A 22,311-nucleotide genomic window follows, 5' to 3' on the forward strand; every position below is an offset into this window, starting at 1 on the left:
TCTTTTTTTTTTTAATGGGGTGACATCAATAAATCAGGATACATATATTCAAAGATAACAAGTCCAGGTTATCTTGTATTTCAATTTGTTGCATACCCATCACCCAAAGTCAGATTGTCCTCTGTCACCTTCTATCTAGTTTTCTTTGTGCCCCTCCCCCTCCCCTTTTCCCTCTCCCTTTCCCCCTCCCCCCGTAACCACCACACTCTTATCAATGTTTCTTAGTTTCACTTTTATGTCCCACCTACGTATGGAATAATGCAGTTCCTGATTTTTTCTGATTTATTTATTTCACTTCGTATAATGTTATCAAGATCCCATCATTTTGCTGTAAATGATCTGATGTCATCATTTCTTATGGCTGAGTAGTATTCCACAGTGTATATATGCCACATATTCTTTATCCAGTCATCTATTGACGGGTTTTTTGGTTGTTTTCATGTCCTGGCCACTGTGAACAATGCTGCAATAAACATGGGGCTGCATGTGTCTTTACGTATCAATGTTTCTGAGTTTTGGGGGTATATACCCAGTAGAGGGATTGCTGGGTCATAAGGTAGTTCTATTTTCAGTTTTTTGAGGAACCATCATACTTTCTTCCATAATGGTTGTACTACTTTACATTCCCACCAACAGTGGATGAGGGTTCCTTTTTCTCCACAGCCTCTCCAACATTTGCTATTACCTGTCTTGTTAATAATAGCTAATCTAACAGGTGTGAGGTGGTATCTCATTGCAGTTTTGATTTGCATTTCTCTAATAACTAAAGAAGATGAGCATCTTTTCATATATCTGTTGGCCATTTGTACTTCCTCCTGGGAGAAGTGTCTGTTCATGTCCTCTTCCCATTTTTTTTATTGGATTGTTTGTTTGTTTGTTGTTGAGTTTTATGAGTTCTTTGTATATTTTGGATATTAGGCCCTTCTCTGAGCTGTTGTTTGAAAATATCATTTCCCATTTAGTTGGCTTTCTGTTTATTTTGTTATCAGTTTCTCTTGCTGAGCAAAAATTTCTTAGTCTGATGTAGTCCCATTCATTAATTTTTGCCTTCACTTCTCTTGCCTGTGGAGTCAAATTCATAAAATGCTCTTTAAAACCCAGGTCCATGAGTTGAGTACCTATGTCTTCTTCTATGTACTTAATTGTTTCAGGTCTTATGTTTAGATCTTTGATCCATTTTGAGTTAATTTTAGTACAAGGGAACAAACTGTAGTCCAGTTTCATTCTTTTGCATGCCCCACACTCTTATAAACCTTTCTCACACTGTTATTAACCTTGCTCACACTTGTATAAACACTTCTGATGCTATTAAATGATTTCTACACTCTTAAACCCACATAATTTTAGCAACATATAAAATTCTATATGGGTACTCACCAGTGAATATACTACAGCTTGAATGATGAAAATGATAATGATTAATATTCTTTTAATATGTTTTAAATGTTTTTATTTTGTTTTCAATATTTAGGCTAAAAATGCTTATTTTACCTCAAAAATATTTAAAATAATAAATATATAAAAATACCTATATATCACAAAATCCTATGATATAGCTAACAATCTTGGATACAAACTTAGATATATACAATTTAAAAATCTGCGATATAGTGAGACCATGAAAAGTGAACCACAATATGGTGAGGAACTACTGTAACTGAAATATATTAAACTGGAGAGCTCATAGCTTAGCACACTCATGAGTGGATCAAGTTACATTGTATGAGATTGGGTAATTTCTCATTCCTTGTACTGAGAGTTTATTTTTTATTTATGAATCTCCTGTTTGGTAACTACACTACACTAGGCACTTTTATACATATGAGTGCATTTAACTTTTACATTGCTGTGAGATAGGTGCCATTATTATGCTTGTTTTCCAATTGAGGAAATAAAAATTCAAGGAGATAAACTTACTCAAAATCACACACAAAAAAGTGGCAGAACAACAATTTAAACATGCCTCTGGCTCCAAATTCCTTTTCTAATATATCATGTTGCAAAGGAAAAGACTTTTTAGAAAATAAACAGGATATGCTATTAGTGTATGTATAACAAATTGTACAATCAGAATGTTTATTAATAACATGTTAGAGTGGTCTCTTCCTAACCTTGATTTTATTGTCTCTCATGTTCTGTGCCTGTTTCCAATATGTCTTCCCATACTAATCAAAGGTACTGTCATGACAATACAAAAAAATAAGACATTTACCATCCAACCCTCTGTCTTCCAGGAGGTATGACCATGTCATCTCTTATAACTTTAAAATCGCTTCTCGTAATAAATTTAGCCAGAGAATAGGCAAAAAGAATTATGACTTGTTCTTAGCACATATTTTCAGCATGCCATTTTTATTGAATTTATTGGGGTGACATTGGTTAATAAAATTATATAGGTTTCAGGTGTACAATTTTATAACACACCACCTGCATATTGTACTGTGTTCACCACCCCAACTCGACTCTCCTTCCTTAACCATTTATACCTCTTTTACCTTTTTCTACATCCTTCTCACTTCTTTGCCTGCAGTACTCACCGAACTGTTGTCTGTGTCTGTGTATTTTTTGCTTAACACTTTCACCTTTTTTTACTCAGCCTGCCAATCTCCCTCCCTTCTGGTAGCTGTCAGTCTATTCTCTCTACCCATGAGCTTATTTCTATTTTGTTTTTTAGATTATTTTGTTCATTCAATTCCACCTATAAGTAAAATCAAATGGTACTTGTCTTTCTCTGACTGGCCATTTCACTCTGCATAATACTTTTCAGGTCTACTCATATTGCTTCAAAGCTAATATTTCTTATTTATTATATAGTTCATTGTGTAAATGTACCACTGACGTTATATCCACTCATCTACTGGTGGCCACTTAGGCTGCTTCCAAACATTGACTATTGTAAACAACACTGCAATAAACATAGGTGTGATTATATTCCCTTTTTTAATTTATTTTATTTATTTAATTGTGTTTACATAGGTTCTAGGGTCATACTGAGTGCATCACCCCTCTCCTATATTTTCCTCATCATCTCCCTTGGCCCCCTCCCTACAGCGCCCCCCCTTCCCTTCAGATTTATCCCATCCTGTCATTCCCTTTCCCTCTTTCCTCTTTTCCTCTGGTCCCTTTGATCCCTCCTCTGTCTCAATTCCATTTCTCAGTTCTCATTATTCCTTGGATTCCTCAAATGAGTGAGGTCATATGATATTTTTCCTTTTCTCCCTGGCTTATTCCACTCAACATAATAGTTTTCAGGTCCCTCGATATTGTTGCAAAAGGTAATATTTCCTTCTTTATTATAGCCTCATACTATTTCATTGTATATATGTACAACAGCTTTTTAATCCACTCATCCACTGACGGACACTCGGGCTGTTTCCAGGTCTTCGCTATTGTAAACAGTGCTGCCATAAACATGGGGGTGCATTTCTTTTTTTCAGTCGATGATATGGTGTCCTTGAGATATATATTCCTATAAGTGAGATTGCTGAGTCAAAGGGCAGTTCAATTTCTAATTATTTGAGGAATCTCCATACTGTTTTCCACAGTGGCTGCACTAGTCTGCATTCCCACCAGCAGTGCAGGAGGGGTTCCCCTTTCTCCACATCCTGGCCAGCACCTATCCTGTGTTGTTTTGTCAATGAGCGCCATTGTAACTGGTTTGAGGTGGTATCTCAATGTGGTTTTAATTTGCATTTCTCTAATGATTAGTGATTTTGAACATTTTTTCATCTGTCTGTTGGCCATCTATATGTCCATTCATTTCTTGTGCCCATTTTTTGATTAAATTGTTTGTCTTTCTGGTGTTGAGTTTTACAAGTTCTCTATAAATTAACCCCTTATCAGATGTATTGTTGAATATGTTCTCTCATTGTGTGGTTTGTCTTTTTATTCTGTTCATATTGTCTTTAGCCTTGCAAAACCTTTATAGTTTGATATAGTCCAATTTGTTTATCCTGTCTCTTATTTCATTTGCCTGTGGAGATAAATCAGCAAACATATTGCCACGATAGATGTTGGTGAGTTTACTGCCTATGTTTTCTTCTAGGATGCTTATAATTTCACGACTCACATTTAATTCCTTTATCAAATTTGAGTTTATTTTTATGCATGGTGTAAGTTGGTGGTCTAGTTTCATTTTTTTGCAAGTAGCTGTCCAGTTTTCCCAACACCATTTGTTAAAGAGACTGTCTTTACTCCACTGTATGCTCTTACCTCCTTTGTCAAATATCAATTGTCCACAAAGATGTGGGTTTATTTCTGGGTTCTCTCTTCTGTTCCATTGATCTATATGCCTGTTCTTATGCCAGTACCAAGCTGTTTTGAATACAATGGCCTTGTAGTATAACTTGATATCAGGAAGTGTGATACCTCCCACTTTATTCTTCTTTTTTAACATTGCTGAGGCTATTTGTGTTCTTTCTTGGTTCCATATAAATTTTTGGAATATGTGTTCTATATCTTTGAAGTATGTCATTGGTATTTTAATTGGTGTTGCATTGAATTTATAAATTGCTTTAGGTAATATAAACATTTTAATGATGTTTATTTTTTCTAACCATGCGCACAGTATATGCTTCCACTTGTTATGTCTTCCTTGATTTCTTTTATCAATATTTTATAATTTTCTGAGTACACGTCTTTAACGCCCTTGGTTAAATTTACTTCTAGGTACTTTATTTTTTTTTTTTTTGCAATAGTGAAGGGGATGGTTTCCTTAATTTCTCTTTCTGATGGTTCATTGTTCATGTATAAAAATGCCTCTAATTTCTATGTATTAATTTTATAACCTGGCACGTTGCTGAATGCATTTATAAGATCCAGTAGTTTTTTGACTGAGACTTTAGGGTTTTCTATATACACTATCATATCATCTGCAAATAATGATAGTTTTACTTCCTCTTTTTCAAACTGTATGCTTTTTATTTTTCTTCTTCTCTGATTGCTGTGGCTAGGAGTTCAAGGACTATTTTGAATAAGAGTGGTGAAAGGGGGCATCCCTGCCTTGTTCCTGATTTTAGAATTGTTTTTAATATTTGTCCATTAATTATGGTTTTGGCTGTGGGCTTGTCATAGAAGCCTTTTATCATGTAGAGCAGGAATCCCCAAACTATGGCCCACAGGCTGCATGCGGCCCCCTGAGGACATTTTTCCGGCCCCCCGCCACACTTTTGGAAGGGGCACCTCTTTCATTGGTGGTCAGTAAGAGGAACACTGTATGTGGCAGCCCTCCAACGTTCTGAGGGACAGTGAACTGTCCCCCTGTGTATAAAGTTTGGGGACCCCTGATAGAGGTGTGTTCCATGTATTCCCATTTTGCTAAAAGTTTTTATCATAAATGGGTGCTGGATTTTATCAAATGCTTTTTCTGCATCTATTGAAATTATCATGTGGTTTTTCTCCTTCCTTTTGTTTCTGTGGTGAATCACCTTAATTGATTTACAAATGTTGTAACATCCTTGCCTCCCCAGAATAAATCCCAATTAATCATGATGTATATATTTTTTTCATGTATTGCTGGATCTGGTTTGCTAATATTTTGTTGCATATTTTAGCATTAAAATTTATCAGAGATATTGGCTTATAATTTTCTTGCTTTATGTTGTCTTTGCCTGGTTTTGGAATCAGAATTATGCTCGTCTCATAAAAAAAAACTCGGAAGTGTTCCTTTTTTCTTGAATTTTTTGAGATAGCTTGAGAAGGATAGGAGTTAGTTTTTCTTTGAATATTAGGTAGAATTCACTTGTGAAGCCATCGGCACCAGGAGTTTTGTCTTTTGGGAGCTTTTTGATAACTGTTTTGGTCTATTTTGTTGTAACTGGTCTGTTTAGGTTTTCTGATACTTCCAGATTGATTTTTGAAAGATTATATGTTTCAACAAATTTGTCCATTTCACCTAGTTGTTTAATTTTTTGGAATACACTTCTTCATAGTATTTTCTTACAATATTTTGTATTTCTGTTGTGTCGGTTATTTCTCCACTCTCATTTCTAATTTTATTTATTTGAGTCTTCTCTCTTCTTTTCCTGCACTGCTGGTGGAAATGCAGACTGGTGCAGCCTCTGTGGAAAACAGTATGGAGATTTCTCAAAAAATTGAAACTCAAACTGCCTTTTGACCCAGCTATCCCACTTTTAGGAATATGCCCCAAGAACAGCATAGACCTGCTCCAAAAGAGAAATTCACCCCCATGTTTGTGGCAGCATTGTTCACAATAGTGAAGATCTGGAAACAGCCCAAGTGTCCATCAGAGGATGAGTGGATTAAAAAGCTTTGGAACATATATACTATGAAATACTACTCAGCCCAAAGAAATGATGACATTGGATCATTTACAATAATATGGATGGACCTTGATAACATTATACAAAATGATGTACGTATATCAGAAAAAACAGAATTATATGAATCATACATAGATGACACATAAAAATGAGACTCAGAGGCATGGACAAGAATGTGATGGTAATGGGGCAAGGTGTTGGGGAGGATGAGATGAGAAAGGAGAGAGAGGGGGTGGGGAGAGGTGAGGGGTACAAAGAAAACCAGATAGAAGGTGATGGAAGATGATTTGACTTTGGTTGAGGGGTATGCAACAAAATCAAATGTCAAAATAATCTGGAGATGTTTTCTCTCAACATATGTACCCTGATTTATCAGTGTCACTGCATTAAATTTAATAATTAAATAAATAAAATGATAGCTTTTCTGAATAAAGTATTCTTGGCTGTAGGCTTTTGTTCTGCATTACTTTGAATATTTCTTGCCATTCCCTTCTGGCTTCAAGTGTTTCTGTTGAGAAGTCAGATGTCATCCTTATGAGGGCTTCTTTGTAGGTGATAACATTTTTTTCTCCAACAGCTTTTAATATTTTAATATTTTCTCTTTATCACTTAGCTTTGGTATTTTAATTATGATGTGTCTTGGTGTAGGTTTCTTTGGGTTTCTCTTTAATGGAGTTCTCTGTGCTTCTTAAAGTTTGGAGATCCTTTCTTGCATCAAGTTAGGAAAATTTTTAGCTATGTTTTGATTAAATCAAGTTTCTATCCCTTGTTCTTTCTCTTCTTCTTTACAACCCTTATGATGCAGATGTTATTTTGTGGGTGGAGCGCAGAGCACATTCCTAGCAGCTGTGGCTGATGCAATGCTGTAAGAATTGCTCCAAGAAGCCTCCTGGGCATACCCAGGAAGGAAGCCCACTATAAGAAAGTGACTTAGCGCCAACCACGCAACTCCCTGATCTTTTCAGCCATTGGCTATAAAGGACATGCTGTAACAATCTATTAGCTAAACCCATGTATATAAGCTAGCTTACTTCCTGGATAAAGTAGATCTGTGTCACTGAACCTGGTTCCCGGAGTCGGGTTTTTGCATTTCAGTCATCCTCACCCCTGGCAGGACTTGTCCACATTATTTCTCTTCATGTTGTCACAGAGCTCTCTTAGAGTTTTCTCAGACTTTTGAGTCTCTTTTCTTTTTTCTTTTCTGCTTCCATGCTTTCGTTCATCTTGTCCTCCAATTCACTGATTCGATCCTCAGCTTCATTCATCTTGCTTTTAATTCCTTCCATTGTGGTCTTCACTTCTGATATTGTATTTGTTATCTCTGACTGATTCTTTTTTAATATTTTAATGTCTTTTTTATACTAGCTATTTCTTTATATAAGTGTTTGTAATGACCATCTATTGTTGTTCTAAGATCCCTAAGCATCCTAACAATCATTATTTTAAGCTCTGCATCCAGTAGTTCCGTTATTTCCATATCACTCAGTTCCTTTTCTGGAGGTTTCTCTTGTGGTTTCATTTGGATTGCACTTCTCTGTCTTCTCACTATGTCTGTGTGTTTAGGTGTGTTCTTTGTAGACCTAGTTAAGTCTAGGCTTGGTGTTGTCTGTCTACAATTTTCAGTTGTGTTATTTCTAGGTCTTCTTGGGTTGACATCAGCTGTTGTTTGTAATCTACTGTCGGATTTGGCTTTTCTAGTAGAGCATCTATGAAGTCTTGATTTGTTTGTTTTCTTCTCAGTTATCTTATCATGGTGGTAGTCTTGTTTACTGATCTCAGCAGGGGGCTTATTTGAAATTGTATCCAGGAATGTGGTGGGTGTAATCTGATACTCTGAAGCCTGATCTGCCAGTTACTCTCTCTGGGTTGGGCTGCTTTCTTCACTTCAGTAGGAGGAGCTCTATCTCAGATCTTCATGGAGACCTGAGTTACTGCCCCTCTTCCCCACTTCTTGTTTTCTGCTATGTCTTGTTGTGCTGATTGCAGCTGGAGAGATATCTTGAGATGGGTGACCCGGAACCACTTTAGTCTTGTGTTATGTGGAAGGATCAACCCCTCCCCAAGCTATGGCCACCTGCAGCACTAGATGAGTCAGCTTCTCATGTCCTCCCATGCATTTCTCTGCTTTTCACCATCTGCCTCTCTCTCCTCCCTTTCCTTTTTGAAGATAAGCTAGCACTTTCAACACACCTCATTCCCAGTTCCCCAGGCAAGTGGCTGTGAGCAATATTTTCTACTCTTTTCCTTGGAATGAGAGCCCTACTGGGTTCTCAGCCTCACCCCTTTGTTCCTGTGAGTAGGGAAGACCCACCACTCCTCAGCACACCCTACCAGGCTTCTTCTTTGCCCCTTGGTTTTTGAGAGCTCTTCTTGTAGTCCACAGTTGGTTTTTCACACTGATTGTTCCTAAATTAATTTGTAATCCAGTTTGTTGGTGTGAGCTGGGAGTCTGTGCATCTGCCTACTCTGCTGACACCTTCAGGTCCCTCAAGGCTATTCCTTTTTTAATTTTTGAACATATAAATGCAAATTAAAATCAAATGAGATTACCTCAACCCACTCAGTTTGGCTATCATCAAAAAATCAACAAAGAACAAGTGCTGGTGTGGAGGTGGATAAAAGAGAACCCTCATGTACTGATGGTGAGAATACAGATTGGTACTGCCACTGTAGAAAATAGTATGAAGTTTCTTCAGCATGCCTTTTAATGTCTCCTGTGGAATTAGTTTTATACATGTTGTGTTTCTGTCTATACTGAACATTTGGAAAAACACTTCTTAACAATTGTTTGAAAATGATAAACACATTTCTGCTCTTTTGTTGTTGAAAACTAAAATATGTATTTGCTTTCTTCTGAAATAACTAAACATTTCAGACTATTCTATGCTGTCTGTTTTGGCTGCATTTAAGCCTGAAAGAAAACTACACCAAGTGACATACTATGCACTATGTTTATCTTATCTAGGATTTGAGCCCTGTCTTGCAAGTATTTTCATTTACATTTTGGAGGTGGTAAGAAGAAGGACAGAGTATTATTACTTCATCTGTTGGGAGTCCATTTCCACATCCAATGTGCTCAGAAAAAGTCTCTGCAATGAAAAGCCAGCAAAAAGTGTCAAAAGGAATAAAAGGCAAATGAAATTTAATCTTGGTATTTTTATAGGCACTGCAAGGGAAACATAAATGTCACAGTGCTGCCTACAAGATGCTAACCACTTTCATGACAAACTCCCTTTCCAGTGAAACTAATCAACAAAGTTGTGTAGCCACTGAATGAGAAGTTTTTTAAAAGAAAAACATGCTCACACACACAGTGGCTCCAAGACATTCACACCTGAATAAAGAAAGACCCAGTCTTGCAACATCTGTAATTTATTCTGCATTGTTAAATTTGGAGAACATTGGAATTTGTGATGTCTTCCATACACCCCAAAGTTATTCATGCATGGGCAGGTGGCAGGGTGAATAGGATATATTTAATACTGAAAAAAAATAAAATTTAATAGAACAACCAATCACTATTGTTTTAGTCTACTCCCTGTAAAAAGGAGATAGCTTCCTTGTTCTGGTTGCCAGAGCAAATTAGTCAAATCGGTCTTTCAAAGTTTTCACTAGAGCCCCAACAGATAAGAGATCATTAGTGTCTCACTGGAAAATGTTGAGTTTCTTTTTACTTTTCTAGTGACTGTTTAGGCCTGGTGTTAGTAGTCTGTTCACGAATTTCAAACATCATCAAGCATGTGGGCTTTTATATGCCTTACTTTTATGCAAGTCCTTTAAAAAGTGCTTGGTAAGACCATAACAAGGGAACTATGCTAGTTGCCGAAAGCTCTTCTTAGAAAACTAAAATATATGTGGTACATCTAAGAATCCTACAGTAGTTGTTCTCTGCGACTACCCTAAGTACTGTTTACTGTAGTACTGTCTTCACCTACTCTGGGTAAATAATTGGACTGCTGCAAGGCTTTCATAAAAAATCTACTTTCAGGTACTTGGAGAACAACTATATGTGTCTCCTCTGAAATGTGTTTCTTCCTGGTTCATACATCTCCTTAAGAAAGATAAAAATAAGAATTACCAATGTGCTCTGCTTGTTAAAGTCCACTGGATATTGCACATTAGACAAACTGGCACTCTGAGTAGCACATGATGTTTGCTGCTGATCCTGCTCCCAACAACATGGCTGCTTGGGCTCTGGGCACTGCCAACATATTTCTTGGGCATAAGAGGCTGCCAGGTGAGGGCTTAGTGCCATGGTAAGAGAAGACAAACAAATGAACTAATAAAGGAAATTTCTATTTTATTTTCTCAGGACTCTAAACTAAAAATAAAAAAGGACATTGTGAGCTACTAGAAATGCAAACTAGCACAGTGTTAAACCATGCATACAAATATATTCACTCATAGGGTGCTTGTGAATATGCCATAAATTAATACATGCACAAATTATATGCACAAATTAAGTGCTACATAATTGTTATCATTACTGGAATTAAGATGGGCTTATGTCATATCTGCTATTATATTGTGGTTATAAAAGATGTTACCAGTGGAGGAAATTGACTGAAGAACACATAGGATCTCTCTATTGGTTTTTGCAACTTCCCATAAAGCTATCGTATAATCATTTCAAAATAAAAGGCTAAAAAATGGGCCTATATCCATATTAGCTCATTCAAAGGAAAAAAACGCACTGAGTTACACAAGATATTTGTTTCATAGTCAAGACTCCACAAAAATGGATCACTTGCTGTAAGAGAACTCACCTTTGCACCTTAAAATCAATACAGAAAAAGAAAAAAAATAATAATGGGAGCAGTTAGGATCAGCCTAACTAATTACAGAAAACAAAAAGAATTCTAACAATATCCTAAACAGAATCCCAGAGAAAATCAGATATCAATAAGACCAATCACTAGACAGACTTAAAAAACTTTTTTGGAGTGACGTCACGGAAATGGCGCCGTGAGCAGCGCGTCCGACAGATCTCCCCAAAATCACAACAAATTTATCAACTAGAAACAGAAAAATTTATCCTTGGAGCATTCCAGAGTTCCACACAAACTGAAAGCGAAAGGACTGTTATCACTTGAATCTGAGAGACGAGGGTGTGGAGGAAGCTAACTACCGCAGGGACGTTCATTCAAGCTGTGGAGGGAGTGCGCCTGTGGTGAGTCGGCCCACACTCGGGAGCGGCGAGCAGCCGCTGGCACGCGCCCGGTCTGGTTGCAGAGCAAGCACCGCTAACGTTCCCAGCGGCCCGCGCACTGCGAGTGAGAGTCCCCAGCCACCGGTGCCTGGAGCACCCCATTCGCGCGTGTGCCTTGGGCATCCCACGCGCCCAGAGCGCCCTACTGGCCCGCACATCCTTTTACCTTCAGTCTATGTGCATCTTTTGTTTTAAGGTGTGTCTCTTGTAGATATCATATGTATGGGTTCTGTTTTCTTATCCATGCAGTTACCCTATGCCTTTTGATTGGATCATTTAATCCATTTACATTTAAGGTTATTACTGATATGTAGTTGTTTATTGCCATCTTATTCTTTAAAGCTGTATTCCCCTTTTGCTATATTCTTTTCCCACTTTGATCTGTTTACAACAGGCCTCTCAACATTTCCTGCAGCATTGGTTTGGTTGTAATAAATTTCTTGAGTTTTTTTTTCTTTTTTTTTTTGTCTGGGAGCTTTTTATTTCTCCTTCAATTTTAAATGATAGTGTTTCTGGATAAAATAGTCTTGGCTGTAGGTTCTTGTTCTGCATTACTTTGAATATTTCTTGCCATTCCCTTCTAGCCTCAAGTGTTTCTGTTGAGAAGTCTGATGTCATCCATATGGGGGCTCCTGTGTGGGTGGTAGCCTTTTTTTCTCTAGCAGCTTTTAATATTTTCTCTTTATCACTTAGCTTTGGTATTTTAATTATGATGTGTCTTGGTGTAGGGTTTTTATGGTTTCTCTTTAATGGAGTTCTCTGTGCTTCTTGAACTTGTAGAAGTTTCTCCTGTATTAATTTAGAGAAGTTTTCAGCTATGACATGATTGAACAAAGTCTCCATCCCTTGTTCTTTCTCTTCTTCTTCAGGAACCCCTATGATGCTGATGTTCTTTCTCTTCATGCCACAGAGCTCTCTAAGAGTTTCCTCAGACTTTTTGAGTCTCTTTTCTTTTTTCTTCTCTGCTTCCATGCCCTCATTCAACTTGTCCTCCAACTCGCTGATTTGATACTTAGCTCCATCTATCCTGTTTTTAATTACTTCCATTGTGGTCTTCATTTCTGATATTGTATTTGTCATCTCTGACTGATTCTTTTTTAATATTTCAATATCCTTTTTTATACCTGTTATTTCTTTATTTATGTGTTCGTAATGACCATCCATTGTTGTTCTAAGATCCTTAAGCATCCTTACAATCATTATTTTGAAATCTGCATCCAGTAGTTTAGTAGTTTGGTTACTCCATATCACTCAGTTCATTTCCTTGAGGTTTCTCTTGTGGTTTCATTTGGATTGAACTTCTCTGTCTTCTCATTATGTCTGTGTGTTTGGGTGTATTGTTTGAAGAGCTGGGTGAGCCTAGGCTTGGTGTTGTCTGCCTCTAGTTTTCTATTGTGTTATTTCTAGGTCTTCTTGGATTGGCATCAGCTATTATTTGTAATCCACTTTCGAATTCTGGCTGCTTTGAAGTCTTGATTTGTTTGTTTTCTTAACAGGTGATAGTCTTGTTTACTGATCTCAGCAGGGGGCTTATTTGAAATTGTATCCAGGAATGTGGTGGGTGTAACCTGAGACACTAAAGGCCTGATCTGCCAGTTACTCACTCTGGGGGCAGGGTGCTTTCTTTCCTTCAGTAGAGGGAGGTGTATCTCAGATCTCCATGGAGACCTGAGTTACTGCTCCTTCTCTCTATTTTTTGTTTTCAGCTGTGTCTTGTTGCGCTGATTGGAGCTGGAGAGCTGTCTGTAGATCTGTGACCCGGAAGCACTTTAGTTTTTTGTTTTGTAAAAGGATCAGTTTCTCCCCCATCTATGGCCACCTCCAGCACTGGATGAGTCAGCTTCTCAGGTCATCTGTGCATTCTTCTGCCCCTCACCATCTGTCTCTCTCTCTCTTTTTTCCTTTTGGAAGACAAGCTGGCCCTCTCAACACACCTCGTTCCCTGGTCACCAGGTAAGTGGCTGTGAGCAATATTTTTTTCTCTTTTCCTTGGAGCAAGAGCCCTTCTGGGCTCTCAGCCTCACCCCCACCCTGTCCCTGTAAGCAGGGGAGGTTTATGCATTCCCTACCACGTTTGGTGTGGCTTCTTTTTTTCTCTTTGGTTTTTGAGAGCTGTTCTTGTAGTCTAGGGTTGGTTTTTCACACTGATCATTCCTAATTTAATTTGTAATCTAGTTCATGGTGTGAGCTGTGTGCTCACATGGATAAGAAAACAGAACCCATACATATGATATCTACAAGAGACACACCTTAAAACAAAAGATGCACATAGACTGAAGACTCCACTGCCATCTTCCTCCTTCTGAGAAAGAATAAAATATAAGTAGAGTCAGTTGCAATTCTCTACTTGAATGCTTTCCAATTATTGCTGTGTGTAAGGCATGAATGATATCCAAACTATATTTGAACTTCTACATAAAAGTAATCCAAGTTTTACTATAAATTCACATGTTACAGTGTTTCTACATTTCATGCAGAATTTATATGCTCATACAGTCATCATATACATGCCAATATTAAATAATAGACACCAGCTAATGTTCATAATATGCAGGAACTGTTTACACATTGATAAAGTAGGGTATTTGTAGATTTTTTTGTTGGAAGTACAACAGTATAGTCATTTACTTGAAGCAAGATATTTATCTATAAATGCCTTTAGTGCATATGAAGAATTGAAAATACCTATGCTTTTCAAAGGCACTTCGGAATTCCACACAAATGGTGATATAGGTTTAGTAAATGCTTTTTATGTCAAGAGTTTATTAATTATATAAAACTTTAGTTAAATATATCTAATAATTTTATATAATATGATACAAAATTCTAGAGGAATTTGACCCCTCCTTTTTTTTTCATCTTATAAAATATCTAATAAAAAAACCCTCCAATTCTTAACCTTCTTTTGTCATTAAGACATTCATACCCTTAGTTTCAGCTGTTCCAGCTCCTGTTTTGACTTCCAAATTGTTTTTTCTACCTCTGGTTTCTCACTACCCTAGTCCATTATTCAAAGCACAAAAGTGTTTTTTTCAAATACAGATTTGATCATGTTACTACCATGCTCAAACTCACAATGCCTTTAGAATCCTTAACATAATTAAACTTCAGCCTACTTTCACAGTGGCATTCTTGCCATTGCTCTCTTGTGCCTTATCCTATAGTTAGTGATGCCAGATAGCACACCATAACCAAAACATATTATGCTCTTGAACAGGTTTTTGCCTTTGAATTCGCTGTTACCTTTTCTACCTTTTGCAGTCAACACAATTCTACTCATCCCTCTAGGACTAGCTCTAGTGTAACTTGCTAAGTCTTCTTACCCAGACCAATTCAGTGGCTGCCTCCTCTCTCTTCTCAATTCATTGTGTGTATCCTTCTATCTTGACATTAACAACTTTGTATTAGCATTGTTTATGCAGGACTTTCCGCACTACCTGATTGTAAACTCCTGAAGGATTAGAGCTTACATAGTCCATAGTGTTTGATAAATAGTTGTTATGGGAATGAGTGAATGAATGAGTTAATTATTTTTCTTTGTTATGGACATTAGTTAGCATTTAAAATAGTCCTTTTATATTTAAGAATCTCTTTATTTCCATACAATATAATGAGACTGTTAAGTTTAACAGAAGTCTGAGAAAAGGAAATATAATAAATGGAAAATTATTTTTAAGTAGGCATGTGTGGGCATTAACTTAAACCTTTTAAAGACAGAAATTATACTCTAGAAAGCATTATGAATAAAAATGTTGAAAAATTGTTTATTTCATAATAGATAAGAATGAAAACTTCTGTTTTTTATTCTTGGGAACAATAAGGTGATAACCCAACCCACACTTGTTCTTATAAGTGTTTAGCACATAAGAAAAAGAAAAAGTTTTTTCATCCAGACTTTTAAAAAGTAAAAAAGAAATATTTTCATATTAATTATTCTTGTTTCATAATTTTATTAAGGCCAGGTAAGATTAAAAAATGTGATAGCATGGTTTAAAAAAATTGTTTGCTAAACAATTTAAAAATTATTTGTGCAAGTACAAAGCTGCAGGAATTCTTCGTACAAAATTTAATTCACAAATTTATTTTAATATAATTCAAAACATGGCATAATTACTAAAGTAAGCCATAGAACCATGAATTTTTAGATCAAAAGAGGTATTAGAACTTTTTCTGTCCAATGCAGGTGACAGATTTTGGGACACTGTTGTCATTACTACTTACAGAAAAAAATAAATCAATTGGCAATATAAGGGATGTTATGTTTTTAAAAAGCCACACAGCAGTTTTTAATCTACCAGTTCTAGGGATAACCAAAAATAAATGCAAAGAATTCTTGATTTGTTTATTTAAGAATTAAGCAAGAGATCTGTGTAACTATATACCAAATAAGTCTTTAAGGTTTATTTTTATAATCTTTATTTGGCTTGATTATTTATAAGTCATGAATATAATTTAATAACTACATTTTATTTTAAACACACACACATTCTGCATTAGCTCAAAAGTTGTGTAAAATGTATATAAAATGTTTGAAAAAAGAAGCATTAACACTTTTATTTAGAGTAAAATCTCATATGAAAGTTTAGTGGAGTAAGAGACACATAATTAAAAAAATAGAGGTTGCAGTGTGTTCATAAATGTGTGGTTCACTAGAAACAGATCTGATTAAAGCAAGAGAAATTTGTAGCAAGTTTATTGAGTCATTGCTGGTGTTGCTTCAGACTGGAATGTGCAAGCAGCCAAGGGACACTCAGAGAATTGGAGAACCGGTTTATCACTCCAGTGGGTTCAGAGGAGTTAATTCTCTGAAGTCTGAGTGCTGAGTGAAAGGCAGGGTCTTTGGGGTTTTAAGGTCATACAGTTGGGCAGGGTTACAAGGTATGCAGAATGTGGAAGTGGGTTTACAGAAGCTAAGAAGGTGGATTTAGTAAAAGCAGAACAAAGAAGCAGTAGCAGCCATATTAAGGTGAAGCATATTGCTCCAAAATCATGGGGTCATTGGCATAACATTCCTTCCTTTAATGCCCTATGTTTATTGGGCATCAATACACATGTCTGAAAACATTCATTGGGTCATGAAGGCATGGGGGCACTTAGTGGCAAGGTGAGGTTTGCTAAGATGAGTTTGATTAGGATTTTGTAAGTTGTTTTAACAGAAAAATTTCAAAACAGTTTATAGTAACAACACAAACTACTTATATGGCCAGTAGTCATGACCATTCACATGCAGGTTCTCATTGGATTCAGGAAGACAGTGAAGAAATAGTGGAGCCAAAAAATGGTGGACCATTCATTTATTAAAGTCTCACACCAGCAGAAAAGCAAACACACAGGAAAACACTTCCTTCTCTTTCTACAACTGGGAGAATCTTCTCTGGTTCCTCCAAGAATCAAGGCTCCATCAGTCTCAGTGGAGCTCACAAAAGTCCCTCAGTTCCCCATTGTAAAGCCAGTAGCCACGGCCACCACCATAGCCACCTGGCCCATGCAGGTTTGCATTTAATTCAGATAGAAAGTAATGAAACAAAAAAAGCCAAGAACTGGTGAGCCATTACCTTTAATCCTACCTTGCACCCGGTGGGTGAGAAAATACACAGTGCGAGAACACTTCTCTTTCAATTCAGGGCACCCAAAGCCACTGATTCATCCAAGTATTTCTAGAATCAAAGGCCTCAACAGTCTTATTCACCTTTGTTCCCCATCGCCTTCTCTTTCAACAAACTCTACATAAACTGGCTTCTACTTCAGCACGCTGCTATCTTGGCTACCTCTCCTCTGCAATGCTGATGGCAGGAACCCAAAAGAGAGCCCCAAGTCTGCCTTACTTTATACTGTTGAAATTAAAGCCTTTAAGCCAATATACAAATAAAGAAATCTTAGATACAAAGCCACTTATCTAAGATATAAATAGAATTCCTCATATGCGTGCACCATCCCACACTATCTAACAGTCAAGGGTGTGGGGAAAAGCTTAGTTTTGAAAAGATCTTACTATTAAAAGAGTAGGAAAGGCTTAGTCTTAAAACTAAGCTTTAGGCTATATGTGTTTGAAGTACTGCAATCCCTGGGTTACATAGAGACACCATGCAGGTTACAGAAGAAATTTGAGAAGTTTTATTAATTAGCTGGTGAAAAGCGAGTAGCCACGGCCACCATCACAGCCACCTGGCCAGTGCAGGATCGCATTAGATTCGAACAGACGGTAATGAAACAATGGAGCCAAGAACTGGTGGGCCATTAGCATTAATCCTAGCTTGCACTTGGTGAACAAGAAATACACACAGTGGGAAAACACTTCCTTTTTGTAAGGCCAGAGGCCACAGCCACCATCATAGCCACCTGGCCCATGCAAATTCACATTGGATTCGAACAGATGGTAATGAAACAATGGAGCCAAGAACTGGTGGGCCATTAGCTTTAATCCTAGCTTGCACCCAGCAGGCAAGTAAAAACATATACTGGGCTTCAAAAACTACTCATTCAGTGCCCACAAAGCCAATAATATATCTGAGTTTCCTAGAATCAAATGTTTCTAGCTCACCAGAAATCTTCACCTCTGTTTCCCATCTCCTTCCTTCTCCCTGCACAAACTCTGCACAAACTGGCTTCTCCCTCAGCACTCCACAATCTAGGCTGCTTATCCTGGCCTTCTCCACATGGCCTTTCTCTGCTCTCCTCTCTGCTCTCCTCTAATACTAATCTCAGGAACCAAGAGAGCAAGCTCCCGGTCTGCCCCACTTTATAATGTAGAAATCCAAAGCTTTAATCTAATATACAAAATAGAAAAATCTCTAATACAAAGTCACTTATTTGAGGCATGATGGAATTGTATCACCCCACATAAAAAAGAATGGGAAAGGCTTAGTCCTAAAACCAAGCATCAGGCTACTAGAATCCTGCCTGCCCACAGTTCGCCCCAACACACATTAATATTTCCTGGGTAATGGGCTTCAATGTGGGAAGCACCATCTTTAACAAAGTGAGCATAATATATTTTATCTGCCCAACAATCCACCACTATGCTCACTTTACTACTCACAATCTACACCACCAACATCCCTGTGCAAGGAAATTAGGCACATTACACAAATTACAACAACATGACAAATCATACAATTTCAAAAATTACAAAGGTACACTTCACCAATCTCTGAGCACTTTGCCAAAAGCACAAAATGCCCTGCCTTCTTTTTAACCATGGAAAAAGGTTCCTGAGGCAGGGGAGTGCTTCCAGCAAAGCCACCCCCCACCACCTTCAGGGTATTTTACATTGTCCAAAATCCCTAAGTCCATCCAAAAAAAGAGCCAGTGTTCATAACAGTTGTAGTCCAGGAAGTCAGTCCACACACATGGGACATCAGCCACCCCCTTAATTCTTACCATTCTGGCAAGTCTTACACTGTCCCAAGGAGGAGCACATGACAATGGCAGTCAGCATTTCCATATCTGCTCTGGAAAGCATGACGACATTCACCCCAATGTCCAAAAATCACAGATCTATCATGAGTATGATAGATACTCCTTGCTGCTGGCCTCTCACCTTCTGGAGACTGCAGATCACAACTCCAGCCTGATTCTCCTCATCCTCCAAAGAGAAACTGAAAACATCAGCTCCTACTGCCAGGCTCAAGCCCCGGGCTGCCGCTGCCTTCTGCTCAACAGGACTTGCAGCCCCAGCTCTGGACTCAGCCCTGGCCTCTTGCAGCTGCTGGCTCTCCACAATGTTCAGGGAAAACTGCAACTCACAAACCTGTGATTCCTTCTCCAGATTCTGCTCCATTTCCAGGGGAATCTCACAAACCTGGTCAGCCTCCTCCTCCAGCACTTCGTCCAGCTCCAGGGTCAGCATCTGTTTCTCCCACATTTGCTCCAGCTCATTCTACTGCTAAGTTTCCTCTTGCTGAGCAGTCAACCAGCCTATGGTCCCCAAAAGGACAAACATGGGGAACTATAACAGCAGCAAATCATCTATTCCACTGCTCAAAGGTAGTGGTGGCTTTATATCAAATTTCAAATCCTGCCACAGACTGCCAAATGTAAGGACAGTGGCACGGCCGCCATCACAGTCACCTGGCCCATGCAGGTTTGCATTGAATTCAGAGAGATAGTAATGAAACAATGGAGCCAGGAACTGGTGGGCCATTAGCTTTAATCCTAGCTTGAACCCAGAAGGCAAGTAAAATCACACACTGGGCTCCAAAACCCACTCATTCAGTGCTCACAAAGCCACTGACTTATCTGAGTGTCGTAGAATCAAAGAATTCTAGCTCACCAGACATATTCACCTCTGTTTTTCCATCTCCATCCTTCTCCCTGCACAAACTTGCTTCTCCCTCAACACTCCACCATCTTGGCTGCTTCTCCCAGCCTCCTCCATGTGGCCTTTCTCTGCTCTCTCCTCTAATACTAATCTCAGGAACTGAGAGAGCAAGCTCCCGGTCTGCCCCACTTTATAATGTAGAAATCCAAACCTTTAATCCAATATACAAAATAGGAAAGTCTCTAATACAAAGTCACTTATCTGAGGCATGATGAGATTGTACCTACCCACATAAAAAAGTATAGGAAAGGCTTAGTCCTAAAACCAAACCTCAGGCTACAAGTATTCTGCCTGCCCACAGCCTGCCCCCAACACACACTAATATCACCTGGGTGATGGCTTCCATGTGGCCAGGGCCATCTTTAACAAAGTGAGCATAATATATTTTATCTGCCCAACAATCCACCCCTATGCTCCCTTTAATACTCACAATCTACACCACTGGCATTCCTATGCAAGGAAATTAGGCACATTACACAAATTACAACAGCACAAATCATACAGTTTCAACAATTACAAAGGTACATTTCACCAGTCTCTGAGCACTTTGCTCAAAGTGCAAAATGTCCTCGGCCTTCTTTCTAGCCATGGGAAAAGCTTCCTGGGGCAGGGGAGTGCTTCCAACAAAGCCATCCTCACCTCCATCAGGGTATTTCACATTGTTCAAAATCCATAAGTCCATCCAACAAAGGAGCCAGTGCCCACTCCAGTTGTAGTCCAGGAAATCAGTCCATGCACATCGGGCCTCAGCCACCCCCCTCACCCCTGCCATCTTGGCAGGTCTTACACTGTCCCAAAGAGGGGCACATGGCAATGGCAGTCAGCATTTCCATCTTCGCCCTGGAGAGCATGATAGCACCCACCCCTGTGCCCCCAAATCGCAGACCTTCCAGGGACATAGCAAGTATTCCATGCTGCTGGGCTCTCATCTTGTGGAGACTGCAGATTGCAACTCCAGCCCAATTCTCCTCATCCTCCAAAGAGGAACTGAAAACACCATCTCCAGTTGCTGGTCTTGAGCCCCGGGCCACTGCCGCCTTCTGCTCCACAGAACTTGCAGCTCCAGACCTGGCCTCAGCCTCAGCCTCAGCCCTGGCCTCCCACCGCTGCTGGCTCTCCACAATGTCAAGGGCAATCTGCAACTCATGAACCTGTGAATCCTCCTCCAGCAGCTGCTCCATTTCCAGGGGAATCTCACAAACCTGGTCGGCTTCCTCCTCTAGCGCTTCCTCCAGCTCCAGGGTCAGCATTGGTTTCTCCTGCATTTCCTACAGCTCCTTTCACTGCTCAGTTTGCAGGTCCCGGGCAGCCTCTTCCACAGAGCTCTCAGTTTCCTCATGCAGGGCTGTAAAAGTCAGCCAGCCTACGGTCCCCAAAAGGACAGCCATGAGGAACCATAACACTAGCCAGTCCTCTACTCCACCACTCAAAGGTGGTGGAGGCTCCTTGCCAATCTGTATCGAATTCTGCCACAGACTACACCAAATGTAAAGCCAGAAGCCATGGCCACTATCACAGCTGCCTGGCCCATGCAGGTTTGCACTGGATTCGGAGAGTCAGCAAAGAAACAGCAGGCCAAAAGCTGGTGGGCCATCATCTTTAATTCTAGCTTATACCCGGCGGGCAAGTAAAAACACACACTGGGCTCCAAAACCCACTCACATTCAGTGCTCACAAAGCTACTGACTTATCCAAGTTTTCTAGAATCAAAGTTTTCTAGCTCACCAGACTTATTCACCTCTGTTCCCCATCTCCCTCCTTCACTCTGCACAAACTCTGCGCAAACTGGCTTCTCACACAACACTCTGCCATCTTGGCTGCTTTTCCTGGTCTCTTCCACGTGGCCTTTCTCTGCTCTCTTTCCTCAGCTCTCTCCTCTAATGCTAATCTCAGGAAGTAAGAGCGCAAGCTCCCATTCTTCCCCCATTTTATAGTGTAGAAATCAAAACTTTTAATCCAATATACAAAATAGGGAAGTCTCTAATACAAAGTCACTTATCTGACGCATGATGATATTGTACCACCCCACATCAAAAAGAGTGAGAAAGGCTTAGTCCTAAAACCAAGCCCCAGGCTACAAGAATGCTGCCTGCCCACAGCCCGACCCCAACACACATTAATATCACCTGGGCGATGACTTCCATGCGGGCAGTGCCATCTTTAACAAAGTGAGCATAATATATTTTATCTGCCCAACATCTACCCAACACCTTTCCATTCAGGGCTCCCAAGGCCACTGACTTATCCTAGCTTCCTAGAATCAAAGGTTTCTAACCTCACCAATCTCATTCACCTCTGTTCCCCATCTCCTTCTCTCTGCACTAACTCTGCACAAACTGGCTTCTCCTTCAGCATTCTGCCAACTTGGCTGCTTTTTCTGGCCTCCACGTGGCCTTTCTCTGCTCTCTTTCCTCAGCTCTCTCCTCTAATGCTAATCTCAAGAATCAAGAGAGAGCAAGCTGCTGGTCTGCTTCCCTTTACAGTATAGAAATCAAAACCTT

This window comes from Saccopteryx leptura, chromosome X, assembly GCF_036850995.1.
Source record: "Saccopteryx leptura isolate mSacLep1 chromosome X, mSacLep1_pri_phased_curated, whole genome shotgun sequence".
Lineage (NCBI taxonomy): Eukaryota > Metazoa > Chordata > Mammalia > Chiroptera > Emballonuridae > Saccopteryx > Saccopteryx leptura.